Raw genomic sequence first — 20,061 nt, 5'->3', positions numbered from 1 at the left:
ATAATGGCCCCAAATTCTGCCAAAACACATCAAATGAGGGACAGACACCAGGAAAGTGGCCTCAATTCACCCACAGTACAAATTGTAGGCATGGCACTGCAGCAATGAGCCAGGCTTGAGATATCGGGGTCTGGGACAGCGTTTACAGCTTTCAATTGAACGTCACAGTAAGACGAGGTGGGTGAGGGATCGGTGTAGGCCTCTTTTGCTGGGAGCCCTGATACCACATGCAACACCTCTACCTGCTTTCATGCTGAGACACACTCAGGTGGCACAAATATCAGTTTTGTAGACTACCATTGTCAGAAAAATTTAAGGATAATAACATTAGTAGTTGAGTCCAAGGAGTGTTCACATTTTCAAAAATTACTGACGGTCACCACAAAAGTGGCATGACTTTCACCACAGTAGAAATAGTATAATAGGGACCGACAGGTCTTTCACTACGCCCAAACCAGCAGATGTACACCCAACCAGGAGTATTGACATTTAAACAAATGAGGGCCTGGCATCAATTTCACCATAGTATAAATAGTATAATAGGGACCGACAGGTCTTCCACTAAGTCCAATACAGCAGATGGACACCCAACCAGGAGTGTTCACTAGTGTTGAGCATTCCGATACTGCAAATATCGGGTATCGGCCGATATTCGCTGTATCGGAGTTCCGATACTGAGTTCCGATATTTTTACAATATCGAATACCGGAATCGGAAGTTCCCATAATGCAATGAGCCAGTTGTGTTAGCCATGTTAACTAATGGCATGCCTGTGATTGGCTGCTGAAATGATGTCATCATGATGCGCGGTCTGTGCGGGCCTGCCGCGGGTCTGTGCGGGCCTGCCGGGGGTCTGTGCGGGGCTGCCGGGGGTCTGTGCGGGCTGCCGGGGGTCTGTGCGGGCCTGCCGGGGGTCTGTGCGGGCTGCCGGGGGTCTGTGCGGGCCTGCCGGGGGTCTGTGCGGGCTGCCAGGGGTCTGTGTGGGCCTGCCGGGAGTCTGTACGGGCCTGCCGGGGGTCTGTGCGGGCCTGCCGGGGGTCTGTGTGGGCTGCCGGGGGTCTGTGCAGGTCTGCCAGGGGTCTGTGCGGGCCTGCCGGGGGTCTGTGCGGGTCTGCCAGGGGTCTGTGCGGGCCTGCCGGGGGTCTGTGCGGGCTGCCGGGGGTCTGTGCGGGCCTGCCGGGGGTCTGTGCGGGCTGCCGGGGGTCTGTGCGGGCTGCCGGGGGACTGTGCGGGCCTGCCGGGGGACTGTGCGGGCCTGCCGGGGGTTGTGTGTGTGTGCAGGCATCGTCCGATGGGACAACAAGTCCCATCGGGCTATGCCTGCTACAATGACAGTGATTGACACATTAGCCAATGATGGAACAGTAGTAGTCCCATCATCCGGCTAATGTATTGAATGTAAAAAAAAAAAAACATACATACTACATATATACAACATACATACTACATACTACATGCATACTTCATATATACTACATTCATACAACATACATACTACATACATACTACATATATACTACATTCATACTGCAAACATACTACATAATACATACTACATATATACTACATTCATACAACATACATACATACTACATACATACTACATATATACTACATTCATATAACATACATACATACTACATAGTACATACATATTACATATATACTACATTCACACAACATACATACTACATACATACTACATATATACTACATTCATACAACATACATATATATTACATATACATACATACTACATATATACTACATTCATATAACATACATACATACTACATAATACATACATACTACATATATACTATATTCATACAGCATACATACTACATACATACAACATACATACAACATGCTACATACATACTACATACAAACTACATACTACATACAATACATTCATACATTCATACAATACATAGATATAGACATACAGTACATATAACATAGAGTACATACTCACCATCACTTGTCATTTTGATCCCCGAAGCCAGTGCCATCTGTAAAAAATATTAAAATAACAAACAACCAATATACTCCCTGATCAGCAGAAATCCACGAGTGTCCCACGACGATCTCCTGCAGTGCATCACTGAGAGGTTACTATAGTTCACTGGTCTCACTTTATGGCAAAAGCTGCGTGGGAACTTTCTCATACAGCAATGCCAAAAGTGAGATTAGGGACTATTTTTTTACAGTGGCGGAGGAATACAGTGTGGAAGGATACCTACCTCCCGTCATTGTATTCCTGGAGCCCCTAGAGAGCGGTGGCATCAGCTGATGCTGCTGTTCTCCACGGGGTAAGTCTCCTCTGGTAATGGAGGCTCCTGAGTCAACGTACTCACATACAGCTCTCACTATAGCTCGTATCTCAGTCTCAGTGCTCTGACGGGGAGTTCTCTCTCTCTGGAAGTGCGTGCTGCAGTCTGCTTTCTCTCTGGCGCGCTCTCCCCTGTCTCTGGTGTGCTCTACTCCATGCCTGGCACACTCTCCTTTCACGCCCTCTGCCTGCACACCTTCCGGTCCACCGCCCCTTCCTCTTCCTCTCTGCCCCTTTCAGTCACATGGTCCAGTCAGTCCAGGGCAGAAATTCGTCCCCCCAGCAACCCTGCTGTCTGGCTAAGTGGTTCCGGATAAGGAGCAGGGAAGGCAACCCCTTTTGGGCTCATCTTCCTCTTCATCCCCTTACAACTATACTGGGATCATGTTGCAGATGGTGCAGCAAGAATGCACTAATTTGTCGGGCTCTACCATCTCCTCCCACAGGCTATTCAAAGTCTGCTCGAGCACATAGATGACCGGAATAGTAATGCTGATGATGGCGTTGTCAGCGCTAACCATCTTAGTAGCCATTTCAAAACTGTGTAGAAGGGTACAGAGGTCTTTAATCTGTGTCCACTCCGTAAACGTGATATTAGCCACATCTGTACTGCATGGCCCAGGTTATATGATGACATGACATACTGCATCGGGGCTCGTTGCTGAGTGGAAGAGTGGAATTCTATCATATCGGCACATCGCATATCAGCCTGTTAACTGACATGGAAAAAGACCTCTGTATCAATGCAAGTCGATGACCTGAGTGGTGCAAATGGTGGAAATGAGCACCTGGGTCGCCCTCCCAGGGGGCTGTGGGGTACTCGGTACCGGGCCGGTGTCAGGGGGATGTGTCACAACAGCGGTGACCCGGTCCGTGGCCCTGGGCTCCCAAATCAATGGGGGGTTTGTAATGTAGTTAATGGAATAGTTTGTGACGCCACCTGTGGTGTTCAGCAAGTGAGGTGTTAGGCCGACGCTGCATGCAGATCCTCTGGGGCTGGCGGTGTGTTTTAGCCAAGATGGTGAAGCTCCCCACAGGTGGATCTGTAGCCCCAGGGCAGTATAGATGTCGGGGCAGAGGAGAGACGTTGACGGTGTGGATGCTGGTACCCAGATGTAGCGGTGCTCAGGGTGTTAGCGCACAAATGAATGGAGGACACCGGGGCTTGTAGTTCCAAAGCTTTACTCACAGTCTGTTGTACACACAGGTGCCTGCCTCCGGGCCGTGTCCTCCGGGTCAGACACTCAATCAACCTCCAGGCAAGATAGGACTCTCCCTTCCAACACTCCGCCAACATGTACCTTTCTGAACGTCTCCTCTATGGCGCCTTTAAGTACTGAGTTACACTGGAGTTCCTCCTGACAGATGTTCCCAAGAACTCTATTTGTACGGCAGACAGCTGTAGCCTGCTTCGGGGACACCCTTCTCCTGAGTCTCGGCTCACTATTCAGTTGCTGTTGTGCCCCCAAGTCTTAGATGGGAGTAGTGCATTTACAGCCGCCTACTCCACCGGTGTGTGCTGCAGAACCATAAGTGTCCATACAACCTCGGGGACCGGGCCCCGGCCTTGCGCTTAGAACCTATAGGCAGGGTTCTTCCTCTAACCCACGTCCTCTCTGTTCTCTTATCTCCTTCATTCCGTACTTGTCTTTCTTTCTTATGGAAGGTTAGGTTACAGTTCAATGTCTTTCTCCTTCTTTCCTTTCCCGTGCCAGCTGGCTCAGATCACTGAGGCAGCTGCAGCACTCCTTCCTCCATCCCTTCTTCCAGGGATCTCCACTCCTATCTGAGTGGCTTCCTTCTCTCCAGCCTCCTGTCAAACTAACCTCACGGACTGACCCGTCGGACTGACCTGAAATTCTAAACCGTCCCCCTCTTTTATATTCCAAACTCCACCCACCTCCCAGCACGTTTAGTGTTCCAAGCAGGGAACCACCAAAGGTGCTCTGCTACCCTCTGAGCAAGGAGCCGCAATGTGGCTTTCCTGAACTACTCTGTTGTGTGGGATGTGAGTGTTGGAGCGTGGTCAGGAGTTCCCACCTTACCTGGATGGTGGGGCACTACACCTTAGGAGAAGGTGCAGTACCTCTGTGGCGCCTGAGCCTCAGGGGCACCACACACACAGCTTACAAGCTTCCTTGAGCAGCTCACCCAGGCCAGGATAGTGGCAGAGAAAATGTTGTACCACCAGATTGAGGACGTGAGCCATGCAAGGCATGTGTGTGAGCTTGCCTCGCCGTAGGGCCGCCACCAGGTTCGCATCGTTATCGGACATGGCCTTCCCTGGATGCAGGTTCAGTGAAGACAGCCATTGATCAAACTCAGCCTGGAGAGCTGTCCACAACTCCAGCTGTATGACTGCAATCTCCAAGGCATATCAATTTTAATACTGCCTGATTTCGATGAGCCCTGGCTGCGCAGTACGGAGGTGATGGGGATTCGCTTTGCACTGTCGGAACATATGTCTCATTAAGACAGAGGTTGAGGGCGCAGGTAGAGGCCCTAGAGGAGATAGAAAAGGTGGCAGAAGCAGTGGAGAAAGTGTTAAAATTTTTCTTGCGTTTCCGATCACGAAACCGAATGTGCCATATTAATGCCGAATTTATGTTTGGCGATCGATTTCCGAATAAATTCGCTCATCACTAGAGACTAGTGTAACTGCAACCATACAGTATAAAACTTGGAACAGACAAGAAGATGTTTAGCTGTGTAGGGATAGCACTGGGAATCCCAACAGCAGCAGTATGGTAAAGAGATGTATGGCTGACTGGCGTTTAATAGTCAGTGGGAGGGCAGTGGTAAAAGCAAGATATCATCATACAATATGGTGGACAGGCAGGAGATGTTCGGCTGTGTAGAGCCTGCGTTGGCTGCCCTAAGAGCTGCACGGGAACATGATTGATATGTAGGTGCTTCCTGACTTTGTCGGGGTATTGGCACTGGCAGCAGCAGAACAGTATTGACCACAATGGACAGGAAAGCAGATGATGATCTAACTACGGCATAATAAGTTGATGAATGAAAATCGGCACAGATTCATGTTCTTTTGACAAATATACATTTTTCCACAGTTGTGGAAGACAGTCTAATGCTCCCGAGCATCATAAAGTTGTGTTGGATACCTTCTCTGACAGGAGACTTGTAGGCTGGACAAAATAAACATAATATGGTCAGATATTATGGAATGAGTTTATTTTTCTTTTATAGTAGTCTTTTCATTGCCATTGCCACTTTTTCTGCTACCATACATCTTTTACTACTCTAGAAGAAACTGTGGTAACTGGCGGAGTATAGACGTTAAATTGGACTAACATAACAGGTGTGCCAAAACTCAGTAGTTTATGACATTCACAGTTTGACTGGCAGACATTGTTAGATTTTTTCCACAATATTGGTGGCTTGTTTCTGCATGAAGAATTAAATAAAATATGTGTAACTGAAATGTAGCATTTGCACTATAATCAGTATTATCAATCACTCCCAGTGTTCTCATCTCTTTTTCTCTACACATTAGTTGAATCTTTGTATTATTCTCTTTTCTTCATATGCTATACACTAATCTTCTTCACTGTCAAAAAATACACAATCTATAGAATTAATTTTTTGGCTTTCTCTCTCTATCACTATTACTAAGCAGTGAGTTGTGACATCCTATCACTATACAGATTCACCCAAAAATAACTGATGCATATACTGCCTCTGTTTTTTATACAGGCTGAGATTGTCTTATCTGATTTACTGTGTAAGGGCCCCATTACATTTAGCGATGCACCAGCGATCCCGACCACGATATGACCCGGTCAGGATCGCTGGTGCACCGCTAAATGGTCACTAGTGAGCTGCCAAACAGGCAGCTCTCAGCAGCGACGCAGCAGTGGTTGTTACATACCTGTCAGACGCGGCGATGATGACGTCCTCTGCCCGCGTCCACGCGTCGCTCGTCGGCACCAGCAGGAAGCCGCCGACGAGAAACGGCCCAGGACGTTCTCGCGCGATCACCAATAACCAGCGGGGGAGCCGGTCGGAGGTAAGTATCACATGTAGCGATATCGCTAGCAATATCGCTGCTGTGTCACAAAATCAGTGATGCTTTAGCGATATTGCTAGCGATATCGCTATGTGTAAAGGGGGCTTTATAATGTGCCACTCCAGGAGTCCAGTTGTCACAGTGTCATTGCCTCCCTCACATGGAGTAATGTCATGCCTGGAAGCAAGGAGGGGTCCCCTTACCAGGTGTCAGTAGGAGAGAAGTTGAACAGAACCTGGGGAGTGGAGCTGTGATTAAACTCACCCCAGAGCTGAGCGCTAGGAATTGTATACCGGAGTCCGTGGTTGCGCGGGTACTGAAGTCCCGGCAGCTAAATCCGGAGGGCAGGGGACTGCAGGTCTCCTGGCCCGATCTAATACCTGGCGGCACAGCAGCATACCAGAGCCTGGAGCCGACACAAAGGAGCAGCACCTGTGATAGGCTTGAGCTGCCTGTCATGTGGGCAACAGTTTATTTTTAAAACAGGGAGAGACAGTTAGCAACAGGAGGGTGACCAGTTAGGCAGCGAGGAAAAAGGGAGGACAGCGCAGAAGGAAGGCCTCCATACCTACCTGGCCAGGTGTATCCAAATTTGCTTTCAGGCTGCCCGGCTCTCCATTACGATCTGTTACCAGTGCCCCGGTCTGTACTTTCAACCAAGTAAAGTAAAATAAAACTACAGTGTCCTCCAGTGATCTCTTGCACCCTGAGTCCTGCACCACAAGCCTGACATAAATGGAACTGGTAGCCCTGGAGCCCCGCTCCACCTGTGGGGAGAAGAACCATCCCATCTGTGTCACCATCAGCCCTTGCGGTCTCCTTAGCAGTGTCGGCTATCTGTTGCCGAACACTAAAGGTGGCGTCACATTAAATCTCATATACATATTCATATACATATTCCCCATTTTACGGCACAGCCAGGGCCACGGAGTCGGGTCACAGCCCCGTGACTTCCCCAAAGAACTGTCCGACCTGGTTCCGAGTACCCCACGGCCCTGGTGGGCATGTCAATACCATATGATGTGAACGCTATAAGTTATTATGAAGAAGTACAGCTAGCATGCATGGGATAATAGGAGTCTTCTCTGATTTATGCAATCTTCTGCAATGTCTAAAAAATGGCAGTCTTGTGGATGAATAGGTGAAAATTCCCATAGACACCTCAAATCTTGCTGAAAGATGTCCCATAAGAGTGGAAGATGCTACAACTATAGAGTCATCACCATATTGATGCCTTTGGATTTATATGGGATATAATTAGAGATCTTATAGGTGTACTTTTATCAATATAATGTAGCTGGTTTCACTTTCAATTCTCTGTTGAATGCCATCAGTCTGTTCATTCTGCAACAGAGCAGTATCATTTCTCTCTTCTCTCCTCCTCCTACTGGACAAGTTGTGCTCTTCTCCAAGGACTGTCATGATATAAAAACTTTGAGACAGAAACCCTGTATTATACTCTACAAGCTTCATTTTCCTTTAACAGAGACAAAGTGCGAAGCAGAATGAGGTAAATACTTGTTCCTTTTCATGATTATTTTGCCAATTAACAACCTGTCATGCCATAGTAAATTGAAATGCTAATGGGAACGTGCTTTATATTTTATGTTAGTAGTTCCAATGTCAAGTTTTCAATTTAAATTGGTAAGGAGATCTTTTCAGTCTTATGGCATGGTTGTAGGACATAGAATCAAATAGTCTGAAGAAAGATTTTCAATGGCAGACAACCACTGGTGTTCTGTAGTACAGCGGGGGTTAGGGGATGACATGTATACTTGTGTGTCATCAGTATCAAGATGGTACTGAAAGCCAAATCTGCTGATGGTCTGTCCAAATAGAGCCGTGTAGAGAGAGAAGAGAAGAGGTCCAAGGACTGAACCCTGAGGGACCCTCAGCAGTGGGAGGAAGAGGAGAAATGGAGCCAGCGAATGATACACTGAAGGAGCAGTCAGAAAGATAGGAAGAGAACCAGGAGAGCGCAGTGTCTTTAATGCCTATTGATTGGAGCATAAAGAGTAGGAAATAGTGGTCAACAGTGTCGAAAGCTGCTTAGAGGTCGAGAAGAATGAGCCGAGAGTGGTACTATTGCATTTTGCTGTCAAAAGGTCATTGGTCATGAGTGAAGTTTCTGAAGAATGTGGGGGGCGGAAGGTGGACTGTGATGGATCTAGGAGGCTGAGTGGAGAGGTAACGGGTAAGGTGGAAGTAAACCAGGAGCGCCAATAGTTTAGAGATGAAGGAGAAATTATTTGTGCAGGATGGAACGAGAGAGGTTTTTTTTAATAATGGAGTAATGATAGAGTGTTTGAAGGAGGAGGGGAAAATATCAGAGGAGAGGGAGAGATGGAAGATGTTAGTTAGGTGAGTAGTGTCGACTAGAGAGAAAGACTGGAGGAGATGTGCGGGAATGGTAGTGTACGTAGTAGGGCAAGAAGAAGAGAGGAACCTGGAGACGTCTTCTTCTGCAATGTGATCAAATGTGGAGAGTGAACCAGAGGAGTTGAGGGGAGGGATGCTGATCACAGTACTTGGTAGCTGAGAGAGGTTTTCCTGACAGATAGTCTCTATTTTCTCTGTAAAGTGTGAGGCCTGATCATCAACACAAATGTCTGTGATAGAGGCCAGTGCTTTGGACTGAGGAGGCAGTGATAGGTGTCATAGTTTTTTGAGGTTGTTGGATTGTGAGGAGATCAGGGTGGTGTAGTAGGTCTGTTTGGTGAGGTGAAGGGCAGAGATCTAAATTTGTAGTGGTTAAGTGTTCTGGTGTGTGAGTTTTCCTCCATAGACATTCAGTACACCTAGAGCATTGCTGGAGAAATCAAGTTTGTAATGTGAGCCAGGGCTGTTTTATTCTGTGTTTGGACATTCTGAGTGTGAGGGGTGCTACTTGGTCCAGAGTGCTTTTGAGAGTTTCATTGTATAGATGTATAGCCAGATCAGGACAGGAAAAAGAGGAGATAGGGGACAGTGATGCGTGTAGGGAGTCTGTAAGTGTATGAGATTTAATGGCTTGTAGATTTATGAATGTGTGATAGCTAGGAGTCTGCTGGGGTTGGTGAGGATTTGTGAGCGTGAAAGGGAGAATGTGGTTGTCAGAGAGGGGAAGCGGTGAGTTAACTAGGTAGGAGATTGAACAGAGCTGGACAAAGACCAGTTCAAGGGTGTTACCCTCTTTGTGTGTCTCAGAGGTTGAGATCTGTGAGAAGCCAAGAGAATTGGTTAGGGATAGAACCTGGGATGCAGACACTCCAAACTACCAACATGGATTTATTCAACCCTTCATATACATCGTAACAAGCCCTGTTTTGTTCATTATAGATATTTATATATTCCTAAAGTTTTAGTGAAAAATTTTAGTGAAATACTATTTATTGGGTAACTAATCATAAGATGTTCTCTCAAGGTTAATTGTCCCACTAATCATGTTGTCACAACCTTGCGGGCGTGAGTGACATGTTTTGCAAGAGCGGCATCACCAAAAGCTCTTTCCAAATCTCAGCCTCCCTGACAATGTGCAGTGAAGTCAGGTGTTTGCTTGCCAGCTTTATAGGTGCACTGCACATACCCAGAAATGGTGCTGTGACGCATGACTCAGGCAGCCATTATCACTGGCTCTTTGCAAATCTTATGGTTGGCTTTGTCCTAAATCACTACTGTCTCATTGGCATGCGCAGTGAGCTGATGCAGGAGGGAAGCATATCCCTGGCTTCACTGCGAATTGCCAGCGAGTCAGAGATTTGGCAAGAGCTGGCAGTGTCACCGTTCTTGCAAATCATGTTCACAGGGGCATAATAACATTATTATTACTATTTATTAATATAGAACCATTTGTTCCATGGCGCTTTACATGTGAAGGGGTATACATAATAAATACAAGTACAGTAATCTTAAACAATACAAGTCACGACTGGTACAGGAGAAAGGACCCTGCCCGCGAAGGGTCACAATCTACAAGGCATGGGTGAGGATACAGTAGAGCTGGTCATGCAGCGGTTTGGTGGATCGGTGGTTTCTGCAGGTTGTAGGCTTGTCAGAAGAGGTAGATCTTCAGGTTCTTTTTTAAGGTTTCCACGGTAGGCGAGAGTCTGATATGTTGTGGTAGAGAGTTCCAGAGTAGGGGTGATGCGCGGGAGAAATCTTGTATACGATTGTGGGAATAGGAAATAAGAGGGGAGTAGAGAAGGAGTAGAAAGTTCCAGAGTAGGGGTGATGCATGGGAGAAATCTTGTATGCAATTGTGGTAAGAGGAGATAAGAGGGGAGTAGAGAAGGAGTAGAGAGTTCCAGAGTAGGGGTGATGCACGGGAGAAATCTTGTATGCGATTGTGGGAAGAGGAGATAAGAGGGGAGTAGAGAAGGACGTCTTGTGAGGATCGGAGGTTGCATGCTGGTAAGTACCGGGAGACAAGGTCACAGATGTATGGAGGATTCAGGTTGTGGATGGATTTATATGTCATGGTTAGGGTTTTGAACTGGAGTCTTTGGGTAATGGGGAGCCAGTGTAGGGATTGACAGAGGGGAGAGACCGGGGAATAGTGGGGGGACAGGTGGATTAGTCGGTCATAACATAATTAGAGAGACAATGTCCCCATGCCATGACTAGTAGTCACCAACTAATTGGCATATAGCAAAACCTGCTATAAAATTGATTTTAGGCATATTCAATAATTAATAAGGAATTAAAAGGGGCTTGTTATGAAGTATATAAAGAGATCAATAAATACATGGTGGCAGTTTAGGGAAGCTGACAGGTTAACATTAAAGAAAACAAGGAACAGAGGTTCATTGACAATTTCATTAATTAGAGAAGTGATATATCACATAAAATGTTGATTGCTTTTACAGTATGTTGTCTAAACTTGAATTTATGGAATGAGGAAAGGTGTAGGTCTGATGACCTTTAACCCCTCTCTGACATGTGCCTTAATAGTACGTGCATATCGGATTCTCCCTGTTTGGTATGGGCTCCGGCGCTGAGCCCGCACCTTTCCGGGCACATGACAGCTGACCTATACAGCTGATATGTTCCCTCAACAGCCTTGGGTGGAATCGCAATCCACCCATGGCTATTAACTAGTTAAATGCCGCTGTTAATCTCTGATAGTGCCAATTAACTCGCGTTTACGGTAAGCTTGTCACTAATACCGCCCATAGGCAACCCCGTCACATGGTCACGGATCAACGATGGGTCAGCATGACAACCAGAGGTTTGCAGCAGTCCTCTGTGGTTGTCATTGCCAGATTGCTATGAGTGTCGTGTCGGTGCTCATAGAAAGTGGGCATTTATGTTACACACAGGCGATGTGATCATCGCCTGTGTGCAGCAGAAGCGATCAAAGTACTGCAGCTTCTAGTCTCCCATGGTGACTATTGAAACATGCTAAAAGTAAAAAAAAATATTTTTAAAAAATATTAAAAGCATAAAAAAAATAAAAGTTCAAATCACCGCCCCTTTCGCACCATTCAAAATAAAGCAAAAAAAAAATCAAATATACACCTATTTGGTATCGCCGTGTTCAGAATCACCCGATCAATATAAAAAAAGAATGAACCAGATTGCTATATGGTATAACGATAAAAAAATTCAAAACACCAGAATTATGTTTATTTGGTCATGGCTACATCCCAATTAAAATGCAATAACGGGCTATCAAAACATTGTATCTACACCAAAACTACAGTACATCAATAAAAAGTCAGCTTGGCTTGCAAAAATTAAGAACTCACCCAGCCCCAGATCACAAAAAATGGCGCTTTTTGTTTTCTCTTTTTTTAATATGCAAATTGCCTCTTCAGAAAGGAAGAGGACTTGAACTCTATAGCGCCACCTGCTGATAGTAGCAATCCTACAAGTCGCAATCAACCCTTTAACGAGTCTTGTAATATGACTTAGGATAAAAGCCAAATCAGAATCTCAATTTGCAGACACGATGTTTCGGGCTATTGGCTCTCGTCAATACAAAGTATGAGAACTGATTTGGCTAGGTGAGAGGCTCTGGACAGAGGTCTAAGGGGTAAGGTTTCTCTTTGTGGAGAGTGGCATACTAGCTCTGGCTTGTCAAGGTAAGGAGACTTATTTGCCGTGCAATGCTCCTCTGGGAAAATAATATGCAAACTGCCTCTTCAGAGAAAAAGAGGAGTCTGTAAATTGAGATTCTGATTTGGCTTTTATCCTAAGTCATATTACAAGACTCGTTAAAGGGTTGTGACTTGTAGGATCACTAATACCAACAGGTGGCGATATAGAGTTCAAGTCCTCTTCCTCTCTGAACAGGCAATTTGCATATTATTTTCCCAGAGGAGCATTGCACGGCGAATAAGCCTCCTTACCTTGACAAGCCAGAGATGGTATGTTACTCTCAACAAGGTGAAACCTAACCCCTTAGACTCCATTTTTAACAAATTTTGGATTTTTTGTTTCACCACTTAAATATAAAAGAACCTATACATGTTTGGTGTCTGTAAACTTATAATGACCTGGAGGTAATTTTTAATGGCAGGTCAGTTTTAGCATTTAGTGAATATGGTAAAAAAAAAAGCAACAGCTGTGGAATTGCCCTTTTTTATGCAATTTCACCGCACTTTGAATTTTTTTCCCGTATTCCAGTGCATTATATATTAAAACCAATGGTGTCGTTCAAAAGTACAACTTGTCTGGCAAAACAACAAGCTCTCACATGGCCATATTGACAGAAAAATAAAAAAAAGTTATGGCTCTGGGAAGAAGCAAAAAAACGAAAACAGAAAAATGGAAAATGGCCCGGGGTTAAGGGGTTAAATCAAGTTCTCACACAACAGGTTGCTGAAGAATAGACTTGGACTTCATATTTTTATATCTTTTACTATTACTAAAGAAAAAAGATGAAAAATTGTAAGAGCCCAACCTTTACTTTGATTTAACCCATCTTGTCTGATACTCTTTCAATGCAATGCAATCTTGCTATGCAAGTTGCATGCTTTTAAAGATAAAGGGGTCAATCATGGCCAAACAAAGTCTTGCTATGAATTTAGCTTTTTAAAATATACATTCAAAAATTTAAAAAGAACAAGTATGTCACAACAAAAATCCACACTCACTCTACATGTCATATGGATTTCTCCTCCAATTCACTGCATATCTCTTTTGCGGAGACTTAACCTTAAAATTACCAAAACAGTAAGGCTATGTGCCCACGTAGCGTTTTAAAACGCACAATGAAAACCGGACTCCTTCCCAGAAATCGCGCGATTTTACAGCGATTTTACAGTGATTTTACCGCGATTCTGCTCGCGATTTTGTCGCGATTTTCTCAAGCACTTTCCAAGTGATTTGAAGCATCGCTTGGAAAGTGATTGACAGGTTGGTCACACTCGTCAAACATAGTGTTTGACAAGTGTGACCAGCTTTTTACTATTGAGGCCGCCTATGCGGCATCAATAGTAAAAGTTAAAATGTTAAAAATGATAAAAAAATAAAAAATCGGGGTATATTTACCTTCCGACGTCCCGCGCTGCCATCCCGGGCCTCAGCGTTCCTAGCGATGCCTTGCGAGACCTGTGATGACATTGGTCTCGCGTTACTATAGCGATCTCGCGAGACCGCTAGAGTCACGCGAGACTACGTCATCACAGGACCTTGCCGCAAGGCATTACTGGGAACGCTGAGGCCCGGGAATGTAGCGCGGGACGTCGGAAGGTAAATATACCCCGATTTTTTATTTTTTATTCTTTTTTCTACAGGGGTATGGTACCCAGGGCCTGGAGGACAGTCTCCTCTCCTCCACACTGTGGGTACCATCCGCACATGAGACGCTTAACTTCCCGCATGGTGGGCATAGCCACATGCGGGAAGTAAGCGATTCTCATTCATTCCTATGGGTGCGGAATCGTGGCAATTCTTTGCGATTCCGCACAAAAGAATGAGCATGCTGCGATTTTTTCCACGCTGCCATTCCGCCACGGAAAAAAGCGCAGCATTAGCACAGCATGTGCAGAATGCCATAGGAATGCATGGGGGGGCATTCTGTACACGATTTTTAAACGTTTTTGCAGCGTTTTCGCACCGAAAATCGCGGCAAAAACGCTTAAAAATCGCATTGTGGGCACACAGCCTTAAAGTTTGCCTTTTCTTTAAAAGAAATAAATAATTACTAATCCAATCCACTCTCCTATTTTCTATCACAGTGGATCATCAAACGATACTTTAGAGCTGCATTTACGAAAACTTGACTGTCACTTAACTTGGAATATTGTTTTACATGACACAGACCCTGATGATGTTGAAATAACCCTGTATAACCAAATGACGTTTCTTGTCACCATGAATAAATACATGGTGCACAATTTCCTGGCCTATGTGATGCATCTGAGAAAAGACTACACAAAAGCTATAGTCAATTTAGAGAAGGCAGAAGAAATGATTAAAGAGAACAATCCAGATGGGGCTGATCAAAAATATTTGGTCACTTATGGAAATTATGCCTGGGTGTACTACTACATGAAGCAGTATGAAGATTCTCAGAAATATGTAGATAAAGTAGAGCAGATTTATAAACAACTGAAAGATCCACAAGACATAGTAGAAATCTATGGGGAAAAAGGCTGGTCACTGCTAAAATCCAAGACTAAGGCTGGTTTCACATTAGCGCTTTTTAAGCGCACGCACGGCCGGGGGTAGCTCCGCCCCCGAGCCGGCTCTCTGCCCGGCGTGCCCGCCCCTTGCTTGTAGCGCCGCCTCCTAGCGCACAGCGGCGCCTGCGATCGGCGCACCCTATCTTTAGCATAGGGTGCGCAGATCGTGCGCAGGCCGTGCGCTAGTTGCGCTTTGACCTGCGCTGCGCACTTTTGACGGTGCGCCGTGCGCGCCAAAATCCGAAAAGTTTGATTTTGGCGCGCACGGCGCACCGTCAAAAGTGCGCAGCGCAGGTCAAAGCGCAACTAGCGCACGGCCTGCGCACGATCTGCGCACCCTATGCTAAAGATAGGGTGCGCCGATCGCAGGCGCCGCTGTGCGCTAGGAGGCGGCGCTACAAGCAAGGGGCGGGCACGCCGGGCAGAGAGCCGGCTCGGGGGCGGAGCTACCCCCGGCCGTGCGTGCGCTTAAAAAGCGCTAATGTGAAACCAGCCTAAACAGTGCTATGTCGAAGCAGAACAATGTTTTCTGAAGGCTTTGGCGCTAGATCCTGAAGATCCTGAGTGGATCACGGGATATGCAATAGCGGTGTACAAACTGGAAGGTTTCAATAGCAGAACATGCGCTGCTTCAGAATGCAAATCACTAGCGTTATTGAAAAATGCAGTAGAGAAGAATCCAAATGATGCCGTGGTGAAGGCGCTTCTTGCATTAAAGCTGCAAGGCCTAAACAGAACTGGTGAGGGAAAAAAGTATATTGAAGAAGCCTTAGAACAAGCTCCAAACTTTCCATATTTGCTCATTTGTGTTGCAAAGTTTTACAGAAGAGATAAGATGGTAGATGAGGCCTTGTGTGTCCTTCAAACCGTACCAGAACTTACCCCAAATTCTTGATTTATACATCACCAGATCGGACTATGCTACAGGACAAAGTATATCCTATACAAAAAGCAATTTGGAAGTGTTCCTAACAGACAAAAGGACACAGAATTACATGACCTCATCCAAAATACCATATTTCATTTTAAAAAGTCCCTGGAGTACAAGAAAACATTACCTTATGCATATGTCGACTTAGCGAGAATGTATTGTGAAGCAAGGGAATATGATGAGGCAGACGACACATATAAAACCATTCTGGCGTATAGCAATCTTATGGAACATGACAAGCAGGAGATCTATTATAATTATGGATATTTGAAAGAATACTATAAGAAGTCTGTATCTGAAGCCATCGACTGCTATAAAAAGAGTTTGGAGATTATGTCAGCCACGCAATGCAGAGAATTGAGTGAAAAGTCTCTAAGAAGAATTTCTGCAGAGAAGCTTCAGAAAAATATTGAGGATGCTGAGGGTTATGCATTACTTGGCTCTGTCCATAAAGCTAATGAGGAAAGAAATGAAGCAATTGATTACTATGAAAAAGCCTTGAAATATGACCCTTACAATGAGGAATATGTGACTGAGCTCTGTGAGCTGAAGCTGATGACGTGAAAACCAAGTGAAGTAGTAGAAAGATGTTGCGATCTTGCATTTTAAAGATTACCTTATTTATCTTTCCTAAATTTGTAAGACAAAAAAATCAAGAAATCAATCTGATGTGAAACATTAAGTTCTAGATGTAAAGTGGGGAGAGGAGAGGGATGCTGCTGCAATATTTCAATGTCTAGGTAAAACAACATGAACGCAAGAAGGAAAGATGAACGGAAGAGGGAGTCTGAAGAGTTAGAGTGCACAGCAAGCATAGAGAGAATAATCATTCCTTAATAATCATACTGTTCTATATATTGTAGTTGCTTCCATCAAACCATCAACCGATAGTTAAAATTGTTATCCACACGTAAAATAAAAAATAAAAACTTTAAACAGTAACCATAGTTTTAACTTATATTTCATAAGTCAATAGTACACGTAAAAAAAAGAAAATTTGTAATGTATCTTATTGAGAACTCTCCACTTCTCCTCCTCCTGCACTGATCTCTCATTCTTTATTTGTCTTTAGTGAATACAGAATTTTCAATTACTGAGACAGAAAATGTCTGGTGGTGCTCATAAGGTTCTATGGAGAGGGGACGGTGAGGGGTCGAGCTGGAGACACACAGATATTCTGCTGCAAATTCCACTGAGATTACAGTTTAATGTTATAAAATAAAAACAGAAGTTACACTTACCTTACCAACCCCAGCCACACTGGTTCTGGACATCTGATGCTTCTCGGTTCCCTGCCGTCCTCTGTACCTCTCACCAGCTGACTACATGCTTTCTGTCCATGCTACTGCTGCAACTGGGGACTAATCAGTGTCATGAGTATGATTTCTTTTTTTAATAATATTTTAAGCAGCTTAAAAAAATCAATTTTAGGAAACTTCCTAAAAATGTAAATAATTATAAATTGCCTAACTCATGATATCAAAATGTATTACCTTTCAGCTTTTCATGGAGAATGAAAATTAAATGGTGAACTCACTACAATACATTGTTCCCCTTTGCCTATTTTTTGGCTGCAAACTGACATTCATTAGTATATTCATGATGCCCATACTATTTGACTAGGTGGGCTGATTAGCAAAATATAGGAGCACCCCACCAGCACAGTCACCCTAATCTAATCGTGTGGGTGTCACTAACAGGCTGTAAGCTAAACACTGTGCACTACATACAGCTCTGGCAAAAATTAAGAGATCACCACATCAAAACCCTGTCATGGGCAGTCCATTCTCCAGACCTGTACCCCATTGAAAACCTCTGGAATGTAATCAAGAGGATGATGGACAGTCACAAGCCATCAAACAAAGAAGAACTGCTTATATTATTGTGCCAGAAGCAGTGTGAAAGACTGGTGGAAAGCATGCCAAGACGCATGAAAGCTGTGATTAAAAATCATGGTTATACCACAAAATTTTGATTTCTGAACTCTTCCTGAGTTAAAACATTAGTATTGTTGTTTCTAAATGATTATGAACTTGTTTTCTAAGCATTATTTGAGGTCTAAAAGCACTGTTTTTTGTCAGAAGAAAAATACAAAATTTATTGCTTGGAAATTCGGAGACATGTTGTCAGAAGTTTGTAGAAAAAAAGAACAATTTACATTTTATTCAAAAATATATATATAAAGAGAAAAATCAGACAAACTGAACAATTGAAAGTGGTCTCTTAATTTTTGCCAGAGCTGCATGTGTGACCAGCGCCTTATACAAGCCTTTATTGTATATGCAATTTTAATACTAAGCAATCATTCCCTCCATAAATTGGTAGGTTGTGAGTGGTTGTCTCATCTGTATTTTCCACATGTGTTGCCTCCATGTTTTTTTTACATGAGTTTGCTTCATCCTTGGGTTAGCTCTGTGACCTGAGCAGGTAAATACTGTTGCTCTTTTTTGCAGTGTTAACCCACGTTCACACGTTCAGTATTTGGTCAGTATTTTACATCAGTATTGTAAGCTAAAGCCAGGAGTGGGTGATAAATCCAGAAGTGGTGACGTGTTTCTATTATATTTTTCCTCTGATTGTTCCACTCCTGGGTTTGGCTTACAAATACTGAGGTTAAAACTAACCCAATACTGACCGTGTGAACGTGGCCTTATATGGTTTTCTTTTTGGTCTTCATTCTGGATCTTCCAGGTCAGACTCAGCCTCACGTGGCCTTGTGGGGTGCAACACATGTAAATCATGTGAATTATAGTAAATGTTTTTTCTGGTCAAATTCACTACAGACTGAATTTTACCTGGACTAAATCTAATCTGCCAGATTAAGCAAATATCCAAAAACAAATTTATTCACTTTTATTTACCATTAATTCCTTTATAATATACGAGCAAATCAACTGTTCATAGCAATGTTTCTCAACTCCAACCTTAATGGGACTGTTACCTCAGAATAACTCTACAAACTAAGTACAGTCGCTCTACAATCGCTTGATGCATCATGGTGTGGCCAAATATGTAAGTGCACTTAGAGTAACGCCCCGTCCGTCAGTCACTGCTGGGGGCACAGTTACAGCCGCTGCTCACTATGCACTGAGCAGTGACTAAAGCTGACCTATCCCACTCCTATGACTGAAATCCCGAGACTACCAGGAGGAATAAAGTTAATTTTCTACCGGCAGCGAGGCTCTCAGCAGCTTCAGAACGCTAATAACCTACAAATTAACCTCATGTCTGCAGATTTTTTTAAATGACAGGTTCATTTAAAGCTGAACATGGCCAAAACTATCATGGAGTCTGTGTGTCGAAATGCATTAGTGTCATCACATGTGGCCTCTGAAGAGCCAACCTGCATGCCCACTGCTACATATGTCATTCAGATTGAACCCCTTCATGACCCAGCCTATTTTGACCTTAATGACCTGGCCATTTTTTGCAATTCTGACCAGTGTCCCTTTATGAGGTAATAACTCAGGAACGTTTCAACGGATCCTAGCGATTGAGATTGTTTTTTCGTGACATATTGGGCTTCATGTTAGTGGTAAATTTAGGTTGATAATTTTTGCGTTTATTTGTGAAATAATCAGAAATTTGTTAAAAATTTAGAAAATTTCGCAATTTTCAAATTTTGAATTTTTATTCTGTTAAACCAGAGAGTTATGTGACACAAAGTGGTTACTAAATAACATTTCCCACATGTCTACTTTACATCAGCACAATTTTGGAAACAATTTTTTTTTGTTAGGAAGTTATAAGGGTTAAAAGTTGACCAGCGATTTCTCATTTTTACAACAAAATTTACAAAACCATTTTTTTTAGGGACCACCTCACATTTGAAGTCACTTTGAGGGGTCTATATGGCAGAAAATACCCAAAAGTGACACCATTCTAAAAACTGCACCCATCAAACTACTCAAAACTACATTCAAGAAGATTATTAACCCTTCAGGTGTTTCACAGGAACTAAAGCAACATGGAAAGAAAAAATGCACATTTTAATTTTTCCAACAAAAATTTTCTTTTAGCATCAATTTTTTCATTTTCACATGGGCAACAGGATAAAATGGATCCTAAAATTTGTTGGGAAATTTCTCCTGAGTACACCGATACCTCATATGTGGTCATAAACCACTGTTTGGGTGCATGGCAGGGCTCAGAAGGGAAG

At 43.9% G+C, this 20,061-nt stretch overlaps 1 pseudogene; it reads left to right on the top strand.

The window, feature by feature from the left end:
• Nucleotides 1-7,715: 7,715 nt before the first annotated feature.
• LOC141051243 (interferon-induced protein with tetratricopeptide repeats 5-like) lies at nucleotides 7,716-16,929 on the top strand (annotated as a pseudogene).
• Nucleotides 16,930-20,061: the final 3,132 nt, after the last annotated feature.

The sequence above is a fragment of the Dendrobates tinctorius genome, unplaced genomic scaffold, assembly GCF_039654945.1.
Source record: "Dendrobates tinctorius isolate UK_male_01 unplaced genomic scaffold, ASM3965494v1 ptg000156l, whole genome shotgun sequence".
Classification (NCBI taxonomy): domain Eukaryota; kingdom Metazoa; phylum Chordata; class Amphibia; order Anura; family Dendrobatidae; genus Dendrobates; species Dendrobates tinctorius.
This window is presented reverse-complemented; position numbering and strand designations above follow the sequence as displayed.